The 15,949-nt window shown below is 40.1% G+C and overlaps 1 protein-coding gene across 4 annotated transcripts in view; it reads right to left on the bottom strand.

Moving 5' to 3' along the window:
* Positions 1 to 15,949, bottom strand: part of PHACTR4 (phosphatase and actin regulator 4) — a 137,512-nt gene that overhangs the window by 85,735 nt on the left and 35,828 nt on the right. The gene's annotated exons all lie outside the window — the stretch shown is intronic.

Here is a 15,949-nt window from a genome sequence, read left to right on the forward strand (position 1 = left end):
TAATCCCAGCAGTTTGGGAGGCCGAGGCAGACAGATCACAAGGTCAGGAGATGGAGACCATCCTGGCTAACACAGTGAAACCCCGTCTCTACTAAAAATAGAAAAAATTAGCCGAGTGTGGTGGCATGTGCATGTAGTCCCAGCTACTTGGGAGGCTGAGGCAGGAGAATCGCTTGAACTCAGGAGGTGGAGGTTGCAGTGAGCCAAGATGGTGCCACTGCACTCCAGCCTGGGTGGCAGAGAGAGACTCTGACTAAAAAAAAATAAATAAATAAAATTTAAAAATAAAAATAAATGAAAATAGCTCTTCAGCTGGATAGATTACTGGCTCACGCCTGTAATCTTAGCACTTTGGAAGGCTGAGGTGGGAAGACTGCTTGAGCTCAGGAGGTGGAGACCAGCCTGGGCAATAAAGTCGGGAGAGGTGGCGTATGCCTGTGGTTCCAGCTACACAGGAGGCTGAGGCAGGAGGGTCACTTGAACCCAGGAGGTAAATGTTCACACCATTGTACTCCAGTCTGGGCAACAGAGTGAGACCCTGTCTCAAAAATAAAAATAAATAAATTAATAAATTAATTAATAATTTTAAAAAATAGCTCTGCTTTTCTAGTTCCTGTAAGAAACACTTAGAAGGACAAAACTGCAGCACTACCAGTTTTTAATCACTCAAAGCTGATTTCTGGTCTCTATTTCTCTTCTCCTTGATTTATGTTTCCTGGTTTCTGATCATTTCCCTAAATAGTAAAAACTGGTATCTGAAAAATTAGAACATAAATAAAATAAAGTTCAAGTTTATCTACTCTGTTATGTATGAAAAGATGTGAAGAAAGCTAAAACTTAGAAAATAAACTAAATTCAACTTCCCAAGTATTCCTTCTCCCAATTCTCTATGAACAATAATAGCTAACATGAATCGAACATGTGTTATAATCCCAACGATTATTCTAAATATTTTACATATACTAACTTGTCTAATTCTTACAAGTCTATAAGCAAGACAGCATTTATTATCCCCATTTTATATATGAGGAAACTGAGTCACATAGTAGTAAACTGGTCTAAGTTAAAAACTGGCAAAGTTAGGATTCACATCTCAGTAATCTGGATCTGAGTCTCCATTCTCTGCTACACCATAAACCTAGATATACAACAAAAACTCTCTAGCCCTAGTCTTCCATGAGAAACCCAAAATTACTGAAGCACAGGTTTATATAACCTTTTAACCATACTTATGCTACTTGGAGCATTATTATTAGCAATGTACAAGTATGTTTTATGAGAGTGCAAGATATTTATTTACTCATTTATTTATTTATTTGAGGCAGGATCTTGCTCTGTTGCCCAGGCTGGAGTGTAGTGGTTTGATCATGCCTCACTTCAGCCTCGACCTCCCTGGCTTAAACAATCCTCCATCTCTTGGCCGGGCGCGGTGGCTCAAGCCTGTAATCCCAGCACTTTGGGAGGCCGAGGCGGGCGGATCACGAGGTCAGGAGATCAAGACCATCCTGGCTAACACGGTGAAACCCCGTCTCTACTAAAAATACAAAAAATTAGCGGGGTGTGTTGGCAGGCGCCTGTAGTCCCAGCTACTTGGGAGGCTGAGGCAGGAGAATGGCGTGAACCCGGGAGCCGGAGCTTGCAGTGAGCCGAGATCGCGCCACTGCACTCCAGCCTGGGCAACAGAGCAAGACTCCGTCTCAAAAAAAAAAAAAAAAAAAAAAAAAAAAACAATCCTCCATCTCAGCCTCTTAAGTAGCTGGGACTATAGGTATGCACTACCACACCTGGCTAATTTTGTTTATTTTTTGTCAAGAAAAGGTCTTGCTATGTTGCCCCAGAATGGTCTTGAACTCCTGGGCTCAAGGGATCCTCCCGCCTCCCAGAGTGCTGGGATTACAGGCATGAGCCGCCACGCCCAGCCCTATCTATACTCTCCGAGGTAGTTAAGAAGTCTCTAGTTTTAGGCTGGGTGTGGTGGCTCATGCCTGCAATCCCAGCAATTTGGGAGACAGAGGCAGGCGGATTACCTGAGGTCAGGAGTTCGAGACCAGCCTGGTCAACATGGGGATACCCCGTCTCTACTAAAACTACAAAAACATTAGCTGGGCGCAGTGGCATGGGCCGGTAGTCCCAGCTACTTGGGAGGCTGAGGCAGGAGAATTGCTTGAACCCGGGAGGTGAAGGTTGCAGTGAGCTGAGATGGCACCACTGCACTCCAGCCCGGCGACAGAGCGAGACTCCGTTTCAAAAAAAGAAGTCTCTAGTTTTTACCTATTTCCCCAGGGTCACCAAATTCTCTTTTTAGATACAAAACAAACACAGTAAAACAAAAAACTTGCCCTAAAGAAATCGCCACTAAACTGTTCAAAGAACACAGATATAGAAAAAGAAATACAGGCTGGTCAGAATGCAGTGGGGTTTACAACTAATTGATCACAACCACTTACAGATTTCTTTGTTCCTTCTCCCCTCCCACTGCTTCGTTTGACTAGCCTTAAAAATAAAAAGTAAAGGAAAAGAAGGGAAATATAGTCATCCTTCAGTATCCAAGGGGGACTGTTTCCAGGACTCTCCCTGGACACCAAAATCCATGGATGCTTAAGTCCCTTATATAAAGTGGCAAAGTGTTTACATATAACCTATACACATCCTCCATAATACTTAGTCTTCTCTAGATTATTATTATTATTATTATTATTTTTTTTTTTTTTTTAAGACGGAGTCTCGCTCTGTCACCCAGGCTGGAGTGCGATGGCGCGATCTCGGCTCACTGCAATCTCCGCCTCCCGGGTTCACGCCATTCTCCTGCCTCAGCCTCTCCGAGTAGCTGGGACTACAGGCGCCCGCCACCACGCCCGGCTAATTTTTTGTATTTTTAGTAGAGACAGGGTTTCACTGTGGTCTCGATCTCCTGACCTCGTGATCCGCCTGCCTCGGCCTCCCAAAGTGCTGGGATTACAAGCGTGAGCCACCGCACCCGGCCTCTAGATTATTTATAATACCTAACAGTGTAAATGTGATGTAAAGTTTTTATACTGTATCTTTTAAAAATTGCATTATCATTTATTGTTGTATAATTATTATTTTTTCCCCAAGTATTTTCAATCTGTGGTTGGTTAAATCCATGGATGTGAAACCCTCATTAACAGACGGCTGACTGTACATGCTATACAATTAAGTTTTAATAATTTCTACAAGTACAAATCATGCTGAATAACATGGCAGGAAATTCCAATAACACAAGTATTTTTATTTGTATAAAATCACTTCACTCTGTCTCACATTAAAAGTTCTCAATCTCCTCTTTGAGAGCTGAAAATGTAACTTACTCATCTTTTTCCTGCATGGCAGTTAGGGCAGTGAGCCAACAAAAATTTATTGAATGAATTAATAAGTCATTCAGTCAGCCAGTCATACATCCATCCATCATTCACCTTTGGGGTGGGGTTAGGATAGTAACTGGCCTTCATTGAAACCAACATTAAGCCATGTATCCTGGATGTATTATGAGATTATAACTAGAACTAAACAAATACACACCTTTAGTATTAAGCCAAGCTCCCCATCCTAGCAGGGATGTCCTTTCTTTGGTGCCACTTTTGTACTATTTAAGACATAATTCTTAAGCCTTCTTGCTATTTGTGCCCTTTGATTACTGAGCTCTAAACTGAAGTGAGGAAAAGACTGACTCACCCTGTGCGGTGAAATGGACAAAATAAAGCAGCCAGACCTACCTTTTAGAGCATCTAAATTATTTTAAGAAATCAATGAAAAGAAATAGAATATAGCAGCATCAAAGGAAACCTAAATAAGAAATCTAAAAATCTTAAAGAGGTCAAATATAATATTAATCTTTTTATGCAATAGTAAAAAGGAAAGCTATAGCTATAGATTACAATCTGAGACGATGTTACTCTGGCTACCGCAAGATAAACACTGGTTTGATGAGGAATCAAAAAAAAAAAACCCCATGAATCTTCAACGAGGATTCGAGGCCATCAGCACCATCTACAAGATGGTCCATTATATTACCACTACTTTCATTCAATGGAAGCCTCTATAGCACGTGAGTGTGTATGTGTGTGTATAAATGTGCACACACCCATGTGCTCTGGTTTCACTGATGTTTCAAACAGTAATCTTGAAAAAATTACCCTGCCTTTGGGTCAACTCAAAGCTGTGATCATGAAAGGTCATTTTGAACACGACAGGACGTGCAGAAGCCAGCCAGTGACGTTGTTTTGACTGTAGTAATAAACACAGTGTAGAACTGGTACAAAAACTGACAAATTGTTCACAGAAAACAACATAAAGTCCAAAAATACACCCAAGACCTTACACAACTTAGTGTGACCAAACTGGCATCATAAACCCATTAAAAAAGGGAGTTTGTTAACTTCTTAGCTTTAATTTTTTTCTAAGTTATATTTGATAATCACTTTGTCAAATATCAAAAAGCTAATGTAAGTTCTCTTCAACTATTAATGTTGTATTAAACCTATATAATAAATTTAGGAATAAATGATACCAATAATTTTTCCAGTTTTTCCCATTACTTGACATAATGGATCTATTTATCTACAGCACACTTCTAGTTTTATCATATGGGCTATGTTGCTGAGATCACTCCTAGGTATTTTATAATTTGGTTGTTATTGTAAATAACTCAACTCCTTTAGATTTTCTATAGATAACAATCCTCTTTTTTTTTTTTTGAGACAGGGTCTCATCCTGTCACCCAGGCTGGTGTGCAGTGGCACAATCATGGCTTGTATTAGTTTGTTCTCACGCTGCTATAAAGAAGTGCCCAAGACTGGGTAATTTATAAAGGAAAGGGGTTTAATTGACTCACAGTTCAGCATGGCTGGGGAGGCCTCAGGAAACTTACCATAATGGTGGAAGGTGAAGGAGAAGCAAGGTGTCTTCTTCACAAGGTGGCAGGAAGGAGAAGGGCCAAGTGAAGGGGGAAGAGCTTCTTATAAAACCATCAGATCTCATGAGAACTCAATATCGTGAGAACAGCATGGGGTAAACTGCCCCCATAATTCAATTACCTCCACCTGGTCTCTACCTTGACACGTGGGGATTATAGGGATTATGGGGTTTACAATTCATGACGAGATTTGGGTGGGAAGACAGAGCCTAACCATATCAATGGCTCACTGCAGCCTCAATCTTCCAGGCACAAGTGATTCTCCCAGCCTTCCGAGTGGCTGGGACCACAGGACTGCGAGACCACTCACAGTTCATTTTTGTGTTTTTTGTAGAGATGGGGTCTCACAATGTTGCTCAGGCTGCACTCAGACGATTTGCCTGCCTCAGCCTCCCAAAGCACTGGGATTACAGGTGTGAGCCTCTGCACCTGGCCTAGAGAACTGGTCTTGAGCCTATCGAAGTATGTAAGCAATGTTGTAATAGAAAAAAATGAACTAGAAGGATATACACAACATTCATGGTATGTATGGGTTGTCACTAGACAAAGGTGGTCAAAGGAGACTTTACCTAACAAGTTTAACTTTATAAAATGTGTCTTAATGTTATCAATTTTTAAATCACTTTGGTAGAAATGCAGATGTCACTATTATTTAAGTATTTAAGAATAAAAATAAACTATCCTATTCCTAGGGTAACTAAAGCTTTTAACTAGAAGAGTTGAATCTTCTCATCTACAAAGATAAGCAAGCATATCATTTTCATTCTAGTCTTTGACCTATTAAGGTAATAATTTGTAACTATTTATAGATTAGCCAGGCATGGTGGCCGCCCACCTATAGTCCCAGCTACTCAGCAGGCTGAGGCAGGAGAATCGCTTGAACCCAGGAGGCGGAGGTTTGAGTGAGCTGAGATTGAGTACTCCCACCTCTGTCGCCAGTACTCCCGTCTGGGCGACAGAGTGAGACTCCATCTCAAAAAAAGTGTGTGTGTGTATATATACACACACACATACATGTATCACTTTATATATGTTTTTTACACTTTATATATACACATATATATTTACACTTTATGTGTGTGTGTGTATATATATACATGTAAAGTGATAATATATCTATATAATCCTTAGGTATTGCAATAATCCTCTTGGGTCATATTCTTCCAATATATTTATAGATTTGACATATCAAATGGGGAAAAAAACAGGTCAGCCACGGTGGCTCACGCCTGTAATCCTAGCACTTTGGGAGGCCGAGGCGGGTGGATTATTTAATTTCAAGAGTTCGAGACCAGCCTGGCCAACATGGTGAAACCCTGTCTCTACTAAAAATACAAAAAAATTAGCTGGGCATGGGGGCGGGCACCAAACAAGCAAAAAACAGCTAGCTATAAATCGGCATGTTAAAAAATGTAACTACTGTACATAGATAACTTCCCTAGAAAAAATCATAAAAGTAGATATATCAAAATGTTATTAGTAATTACCAACGGATAGAAAAGTCAAATGATTTAAATTTTTCTCCTTTTCTTAATTTTTTGAGATGGAGTCTCGCTCTGTCACCCAGGCTGGTGTGCAGTGGCACAATCTCAGCTCACCGCAACCTCTGCCTCCAGGGTTCTAGCAATTCTCCTGTCTCAGCCTCCCAAGTAGCTGGGACTACAGGCGCACACCACCATGCCTGGCTAAGTTTTGTATTTTTAGTAGAGACAGGGTTTCACCATATTAGCCAGGCTGGTCTCGAACTCCTGACCTCAGGTGATCCACTGCCTCAGCCTCCCGAAGTCCTGAGATTACAGGTGTGAGCCATTGCACCTGGCCTTAAAATTTTCTCCTTTATGCCATATTTTCTCATTTTTCTCAAAGAAATATATAGTTTTTGTAATAAGAAAAAAATAATGATTTGTTGGATTTAATCTACATGTAATTTATATAGACTTTCTACAGCTGTATTAAGTGGAATAGAACAAATGTATTTGTTTGTTTTATTTTGTTTTGTTTTGAGATGGAGTTTTGCTCTGTCACCCAGGCCAGAGTGCAGTGGTGCTATCTTGGGTCACTGCAACCTCTGCCTCCCAGGTTCAGATGATTCTCTGCCTCAGCCTCCCAAGTAGCTGGGGTTACAGGTGCCTGCCACCACGCCCAGCTATTTTTTTTTTTATTTTTATTTTTTTTTTTTATTTTTAGGAGTCAGGCTTTTGCCATGTTGGGCAGGGTGGTCTCAAACTCCTGACCTCAGGTGATCTTCCTGCCTTGGCCTCCCAATGTGCTGGGATAGGCATGAGCCACCACACCCAGCCAGACAAATGTATTTTTCTACTATCTTTGTCAGCATTTATTTATTTATTTATTAATTTAGAGATAGGGCCTTGCTCTGTCCTCCAGGCTGGAGTGCAGTGGCACAATCTCATTTCACTGCAGCCTTGACCTCTTGGGCTCAAGCAATCCACCCACCTGAGCCTCCCAAATAGCTGGACTATAGGTGTGTGCCACCATACCTAGCTAACTTTTTAAAAGATTCTTGTGTCTTTTTTTTTTTGTAGGGTCTTCCAATGTTGCCTAAGCTGTTTTTGAACTTCTGGGCTCATGCAGTCCTCCCGTATGGGCCTCCCAAAGGACTGAGATTAGAGGCATGAGCCACCGTGCCCAGCCTGGCAGCTTTTAGTTATCAAGATTTTGCCAACTTTATAAAATAAACAGGTATACTTTCTTTTTCTCTGCTATACTGATTGATATAGCATTATAGAGCTGTCCCCTCTTATCTGTGGTTTCACTTTCTGCAGTTTCAGTTACTTGTGGTTGACTGCAGTCCAAAGATACAATATGGAAAATTTCTACAAATAAATAACTTGTAAGTTTTAAGTCATGTGCCACTCTGAGTATCATGATGAAATCTCAAGCCATCCTGCTCTGTCCTGCCCAGGTGTGAATCATCCAGCTCCTTGTGCAGCATATCCACACCGTATGTGTTCACTGCCTGTTAATCACTTAGCAGCCATCTCAGTTGCCATATCAACTGTGGCGGTATTGTAGTGCTTGTGTTCAAGTAACCCTTGTTTTACTTATCTGTTCTATTTTATTATTAGTTATTGTTATTAAATTCTTACTGTGCCTAATTTATAATCCAAACTTTATCACAGGTACATATGTATGTATATACAGGAAAAAACAGTACATATTGGGGTTCAGTACTATCCATGATTTCAGGGATCCACTGGCATTCTTGGTCTTGGTATATCCCTCGTAAATAAGGAGGGACTACTGCAATAATCTCAATATGAATTAAATTGTCCACAAAACCCCTGGCCTAATCACATTTTAACACTAGTCTACATAGGATTTTTATTTATTGAGTCACTTTGGCAAATTATATTTTCCTAGAAAATTACCCATTTCGGGGGGAAGGAAGGGAGGACCAGCAAAAAAAAAAAGAAAGACAGAAAGAAAGAAAATTACCAATTTCATCAGGAATTCAACAGGGTGTCAAGGTAATCCAGTGGACAAAGGAGAATATTTCCAACTTTGTACCATATCTAAAAATTAACTCAAAAAGAATCAACGACTTAAAATAAAACCCAAAACTATTAACATCATAAAGAAAAAAAATAGAGGAAAGCCTTTGTGATCTTTGGTTAAGCAAAGATTTCTTCAAGAAAACACAAAAATTATGAACCATAAAAGAGAAAATGGATTAAACTGGATTGCATTACTTTAAAAGCCTCTGAAAGCAAATAGACAAGCCACAGGCTGGAAGAAAACATTTGTATGACATATATCATCGTCTGTGCAGGGTGCATGACACATTGATAAGGGCTCAGTTTGCAGCAATAAATTCAGATGGAAACCAGTCCATGCATTTAGTCAACCTATCCCACTTGCTATGATTTTCTAGGAGTAAGGCGTAGTCAGAAGTGATAAAAAGTGGTGAGAGGACACAGGCAGTAGTCCACAATGTCAGCATTACTGCCTTTCCAGGCTTCTACTACCACTACTACACCTCATCTTTTTCTACTGACAGAAAAACTAATTACATAGTATCTGTTATTCAGGTTCACAGAATTTGGTGTCTGTGTACTCTATTTTCCTCAAGATTGGCAATTCTATCTTATGCAGAAAAATTAAAACCACTGGAAGAAACACATACAGATAAGTATTGTGTGTTTACTACTGGGCATTGGGTAGGATGTAACAGTAAAAAGATGTTGACCTTTATACTCCTTCAGGAAATAAGATGACAGAGGATATTTAATATATATTTATAATAATGCGATATTAAATTTCTCATCAAGACCACTAGGAGAAAAAATGGAACTAGCATCATTTTTGGCATCATGTAATACTGGAGGAATTTAACTCCTACACCCCAAGGACCTCAAAACTAATTAAGCTTGTATTTTGTCTTTCATTCTTAAAGAGGAGGGAGGGAAGGACTATGTTACTGGCATTATTTTGAGCTTCAAGTGATAACAATGTAACATCAAAAATGTTTTCCCATGAACTTTGAAGTGCATTATGTCTTGAGTTTGGCTCCTTGGCAAATGTTCTTAAACAGCTAGAAAAAAACTCCTTTATAGCATCATCATCATAATTCATAAATTCAGATACAGAATAAGAAAAAAATAATTGACTTTGTTTAGGAAATAATAAATTCTATTTGCTACCTTAACAAACTGCTTCTCCTATTTCCTATATGATACAAATTATAATCAAAAGGAGGTATTATCTTATAAATTTGTTTCCAGAATGCCATGCATATGAATAAAGCCTTTGCAACTAGCTTTAAGTTCAGAATGCAAACTGATAATCTATATCTCATTAAACAATCATCGAACACACATCCAAAAAATATTTTCAACAAGTCATGTTCGTATTTATACAAGAGAGGGTATATAGAAACTTAATGAAGTATTCAGATGATTTAAAACATTTTGGGAAGGCAATTAGTATGTAGATCCTCCTCCACCTCTAAAATCTTTAGAAGGAAGTCACAACTCAGTACTTTTAAATAAGTGATATGCCAGGGTTCCAGTCCCTTTTGTTCTGGCATGCTCTTGGGAGAGTGACTGTTAACTCCATAAGCAGTTGAAAAGGGAGGAAGGAAGCAGAAGCATGAATTAGCTATTTTTGAAAGTAGTGGGGTGTGAAGCATCATAGTAGCACAAATTCTATGCACATCCTCTCTGGATCCTTCCTTCACTCAGCACTTACGTACACTGTAACCATTAATTTTTTTCTTTTTTTTCTTTTCTTCTTCTTTTTTTTTTTTTTTTTTTTTGAGACATAGTCTCACTCTGTCGCCCAGGCTGGAGTGGAGTGGCGTGATCTTGGCTCACAAAACCTCTGCCTCCCGGGTTCAAGCAATTCTCCTGCCTCAGCCTCCCGAGTAGCTGGGACTACACTTGCACACACCATCACGCCTGGGTAATTTTTTGTATTTTAGTAGAGGTGGGGTTTCACCGTGTTGCCCAGGCTGGTCTCGAATTCCTGAGCTCAGGCGATCCGCCCACCTCGGCCTCCCAAAGTGCTAGGATTACAGGGGTGAGCCACCGCATCCAGCCTAATTTTTTCTTTTAACTGGTAGTATACACCAATATAGGTTAACAAGTAATATATTGATTGTATTTTATCCAGGTCTCTGAAGTGAGATGAAAGGGAGGTGACCTAAAATCAGGAGAAGCAAGGTAAAAGCTGTTTGATTCCTCTATCACTTTCCCTACTCCATGGTCTTCAATGTCTTTCCTACACTAACTCTGGCGGAATTTTGGAATCTGTTTTCCAAGAAAGTGTAAAGCAAACGGTCTCTGGAAAGGGGTCACAAAAGGCAACTGATGGTAGGGATATGGTACAAAAAATGGAAGGGGTTAGGTGCAATGGCTCATGCCTGTAATCTCAACTTTTGGGGAGGCCGAGGTAGGAGAATCACTTGAGCCCAGGAGTTCAAGACCAGCCTGCGCAACATAGGGAGACTGCATCTTTACAAAAAGTAAAAAAATTAGTCAGGCATGGTGGTATGTGCCTATAGTCCCAACTACTTGGGAGGCTGAGGTGGGAGGACTGTTTGAGCTTGGGAGGTTGAGGCTGCGGTGCCTTTTTTTTTTTTTTTTTTTTTTGAGACAGAGGAAGACTGACCCCCCAAAAATAAAAATAAAATGAAAAAGAAAATAAGGCCAGGTGTAGAGGCTCATGCCTGTAATCTCAGCACTTTGGTAGGCCGAGGCAGGCGGATCACCTGAGGTCAGGAGTTTGAGACCAGCCTAGCCAACATGGTGAAACCCTAAAACTACAAAAATTAGCCAAGCGGTGATGGGTGCCTGTAATCCCAGTTACTTGGGAGGCTGAGGCCGGGAGAATCATTTGAACCTGGGAGGCAGAGGTTGCAGTAAGCTGAGATGGCGCCACTGCACTCTAGCCTGGGTGATAGAGCAAGACTCCATCTCAAAAAATAAAAATAAAGTAAAATAAAATACAAATACAAGTAAAATTAAAAATGGAAGAGAATTAAGTGAAAATATGCATAATTAATGCTGAATGCAGCAGCCTCTTTACTCAGTCTTCTTCACCCCTTACCATCCAAACACAGTGGGAAGACTGTGCCCCTTAGACCCTGATACTAATATGAGAATGTTCATCAACAATAAGGCCAAGAAGCTCACCCAAAGGCAACCTGCCTATGCATTTAAAGCTTCTTTTTTTTGAGAAGGAGTCTTGCTCTGTTGTCCAGGTTGGAGTGCAGTGGCACGATCTCAGCTCACTGCAAGCTCCGCCTCCCGGGTTCACGCCATTCTCCTGCCTCAGCCTCCTGAGTAGCTGGGACTACAGGCGCCCGCCACCACGCCTGGCTAATTTTTTTATATTTTTAGTAGAGACGGGGTTTCACTGTGTTAGCCAGGACAGTCTTGATCTCCTGACCTTGTGATCCGCCCGCCTCGGCCTCCCAAAGCGCTGGGATTACAGGCATGAGCCACCGTGCCCGGCACCTTTAAAGCTTCTAACTGGCTATTTAGACCCTCACTTTTAACCGTCAGCAGACAGTTAATTATTAGTAGACATCAGAGAAAAACTCTAACATAAAAGAAACCAAATGAATATTTAAAAACAATGTTAGGAAAAAAAGAGACTATGCAGGGCAACGAAAATCTGTTGAAAGAATGAAAGGATATTATATAAAGAAACATTCAGAGACTTAAAAAAGGCCTGCTGGAGATTAAAAACTAATAGTAGAAAAGAAAAATTTAATAAAAGTAGAAGATAAAGTTGAATAAATCTGGCAGGAAACATATCTAAAGGAAAAAGAAATGAATTAGATAAATTATTCCAGGAGGTTCAACATCAAGAAGCTACTGGCAACCAAGACAGAGGAAGACATGAGGGTTTAGGAAACAAAGGAGCTAACACAGGAAAGAAGCAAAGCTGCCAGGAAAATGGAGACCGGATAAGCCAGGGTGACAGTTGCGTACCACCTCGACAGAGTGCAAGGCCACCTGTACAGACTGGAGCAATGTGACTCAAGAGACATATTGAAGGCTGTCATCACCAATATCTCTGCTGCCATTTATCCTTTTTAAAGCTAAGAACACAGTACCCAGGTGAGCCTGGCCCTCAGCCTGTCTGGACTAAATGCTTATGGATTTCTTTGAACATACTTGGTTGCCTAATGAGTTCCAGACACTCATTTCACTCCACAGAAGTTTCTTTAACCCAGCGGCCCCCAACCTTTTTGGCACCAGGGACCAGGTTAATGGAAGACAATTTTTCTACAGACGGGGGTGTTGGGGTGGTTTGGGATGAAACTGTTCCACCTAATCACTGATCTGACAGGAGGTGGAGCTCAGACTGTAATGCTCACTGGCCCACTGCTCACCTCCTGCGGCCCAGGGGGTAGTGGTGCAGGGTACTCCTGCTTAGGAGAAACCACAGAGCTAATCACTCCCTCTGACCATATTTCTGTCAAATGTCCAAGACCTAGTCCACACTGAAACCCTGCCCAATACAATCTCCAGGATTAAGTCTTAACTTTACTCAGGACTTCCACAGAAGGGCCTCTAAGAACCTCAGGAAAATGAAGCAAGTATAATCTGCTGATCTCTGGGGATCCCTGAGATCCTTTCGGAAGTCCAAGAGGTAAAACTAAATACACAAGAATACAAAAAAATTATTTGCCTTTTCCACTGTGTTGACACTTGCACTGATGGTACAAAAGCAATGGTGAGCAAAACTGTTAGCACCTTAACACAAATCAAGACAACAGCACCAAACTGTAGCAGAAATCATTGTATTCTTCACAACTACACAGTTACAGTGAAAAATAAATTCAACTTTAAGAATGTCCTTGATAAAGCAATAAAAATTATTAGTTTTAATAAATATCAACCCTTTAGTACAGATATTTTTATTACTGTATATGATGAAACAGAAGTATGTATAAAGCACATTTATATACTAAGTATGATGGTTATCTCCAGGAAAGGCATTTGTGTGATTGAGTTGCAAACTGAACTAGACAGTTTTCTTCATGGAATACTATTTTTACTTGAAAGACTGAACAACAAGCCATGTTATTCAAGCTTAGATAGCTGACAGGCATTTTCTCAAAAGTAAGCCTGTCATTAATAAAGAAAATTAACAGTATTTGTTGCTAGTGATAGAATTCAAGCTTTCAAGTGAAATTCCTATTTTGGAAAATTTACATCCAGAGTGAGCTTGACAGCTTCCCAACATTTAACATTTTTTTCAATGAGACCAATAGTAATATTAACGAACATGATATTTAAATATTATATAATGAAATGTGTAAGCATCTGTCCAGGTAGAAAAGGTCCTAGAGACCTTAGGTCTATCCTTCTGGTACTTTATTCATAAAAATCCCTCACTACTTTTATTTCCAGAATATCACAAATAATTTTCTGTCTTTTCTTTTCTTTTCTTTCTTTCTCTCTCTCTCTTTCATTCGTTCTTTCGTTCTTTCGGGCAGTTTCTGTTTTTTTTTTTTTTTCTTTTTTATGTCATTTTTTACTTCGATAGGTTTTTGGGGAACGGGTAGTATTTGGTTACATGAATACGTTCTTTAGTGGTGATTTCTGAGATTCTGGTGCAACCATCATCCAAGCCGTGTACACTGTACCCAATGTGTAGTCTTTTATCTCTTTTTCAATATTTCTACTAAATTATTAGCTAACTTGATTATAACAAAATTCTCACTCCACCAAAAGAAACAAACTCATTTTACATCCTCAATTCTTTGCTTTGTCAAATGGCACTGAGTACACCAAATTCTTATCATATGTATATGTGTGTATATGTATAGTAAACAACTAAGAAAAAAATCAGTATAACATTTAGAAGGAAAAATGGAGACAGAGGAGACTGGTTGTTAAATATAACTCTGAATCATTTCTATTTTCCTCCAAAATCCATATTATGATTGAATGAATGTTAATTTACAAATTCTAAGATTTAAATAAGTGTTTAGAAAAAAATAATCTCAGGCCGGGCTCACACCTGTAATCCGAACACTTTGGGAGGCCGAGGCAGGTGGATCATCTGAGGTCAGGAGTTCAAGACCAGCCTGGCCAATATGGCGAAATCCTGTCTCTATTAAAAATACAAAAATTAGTTGGGCGTGGTGGCAGGTGCCTGTAGTCCTGGCTACTTGGGAGGCTGAGGCAGGAGAATTGCTTGAACCCGGGAGGCGGAGGTTGCAGTGAGCCGAGATCACACCATTGTACTCCAGCCTGGCTGACAGAGCAAGACTCCATCTCAAAAAAAACCCCCAAAACCAAAAACAAACCAAAAAAAATAAACATAAAAAATAATCTCAGCCAGGCATGGTGGCTCACGCCTGCAATCCCAGCACTTTGGGAGGCCACGGTGGGTGGATCACCTGAGGTCAGGAGTTCAAGACCAGCCTGGCCAACATGGTGAAACCTCATCTCTACTAAAAATACAAAAATTAGCTGGGTGTGGTGGCAGGTGCTGGTAATCCCAGCTACTCAGGAGGCTGAGGCAGGAGAATCACTTGAACCCGAGAGGCAGAGGTTGCAGTGAAGTGAGATTGTGCCATTGCACTCCAGCCTGGGCGACAAGAGCGAAACTCCGTCTCAAATAAAAAAAAGAAAAGAAAAAGAAAAAAATAATCTCACTAGCACAAAACCCAAATTTCTACCTATCTTAGTAAACAATCAAAAGCACATTTCACTTTATGCCTCAATTGACTACTGGTCAACTATAACTTCTATAGCAACTCTCACATTGATACTCCCTAGAAAATTTAAGTTATATTTAAGGTTAATTTCAGTTGAATTTAATTGTTTAATAATAAATTTGACTGATAAGATTATATTAAAATTTAGGTTATGTTTACTTAAGTGAAGTAAGGAGGTCAGTCAGAATGAAAACTTAGGTTTCCAGTACAAACCTATGGAGTTGTCATGTATTATTCTAGTTTATCATATGGTCATGTTCTTTAGAATTTGTCACCAGACTACTATAATAAAACTCAATTTACCAAATTCTTCAAGATTTAACTTGGTAATGAAGCTACAAACTTTATGAATAAGTGGCTGGGCACGGTGGCTCACGCCTGTAATCCCAGCACTTTGGGAGCCCGAGGCGGGCAGATCACGAGGTCAGGAGCTTGAGATCATCCTGGCCAACATGGTGAAACCCCATCTCTACTAAAAATATAAAAAATGAGCCGGGTGTGGTGGCATGTGCCTGTAGTCCCAGCTACTCGGGAGGCTGAGGCAGGAGAATCGCTTGAACCCGGGAGGCAGAGATTGCAGTGAGCCCCGATCGCGCCACTGCTCTCCAGCCTGGGGACACAGCGAGACTCCGTCTCAAAAAAAAAAAAAAAAAAAAAAATTATCAAGAAGTACAGACTGCCCTCTTGTGTTCAAACTAAGGATGAGTCTAATCAATGAACTAGGTATAATGCTAAAAACTACTCTTCAAGGGGGAAAAAAGCCAAGGTCCTAAAGAAATTATCTGAGGTCGTTAAAAGCAGAAAAATTCTGATCT

This window comes from Symphalangus syndactylus, chromosome 22 (assembly GCF_028878055.3).
Source record: "Symphalangus syndactylus isolate Jambi chromosome 22, NHGRI_mSymSyn1-v2.1_pri, whole genome shotgun sequence".
NCBI lineage: Eukaryota > Metazoa > Chordata > Mammalia > Primates > Hylobatidae > Symphalangus > Symphalangus syndactylus.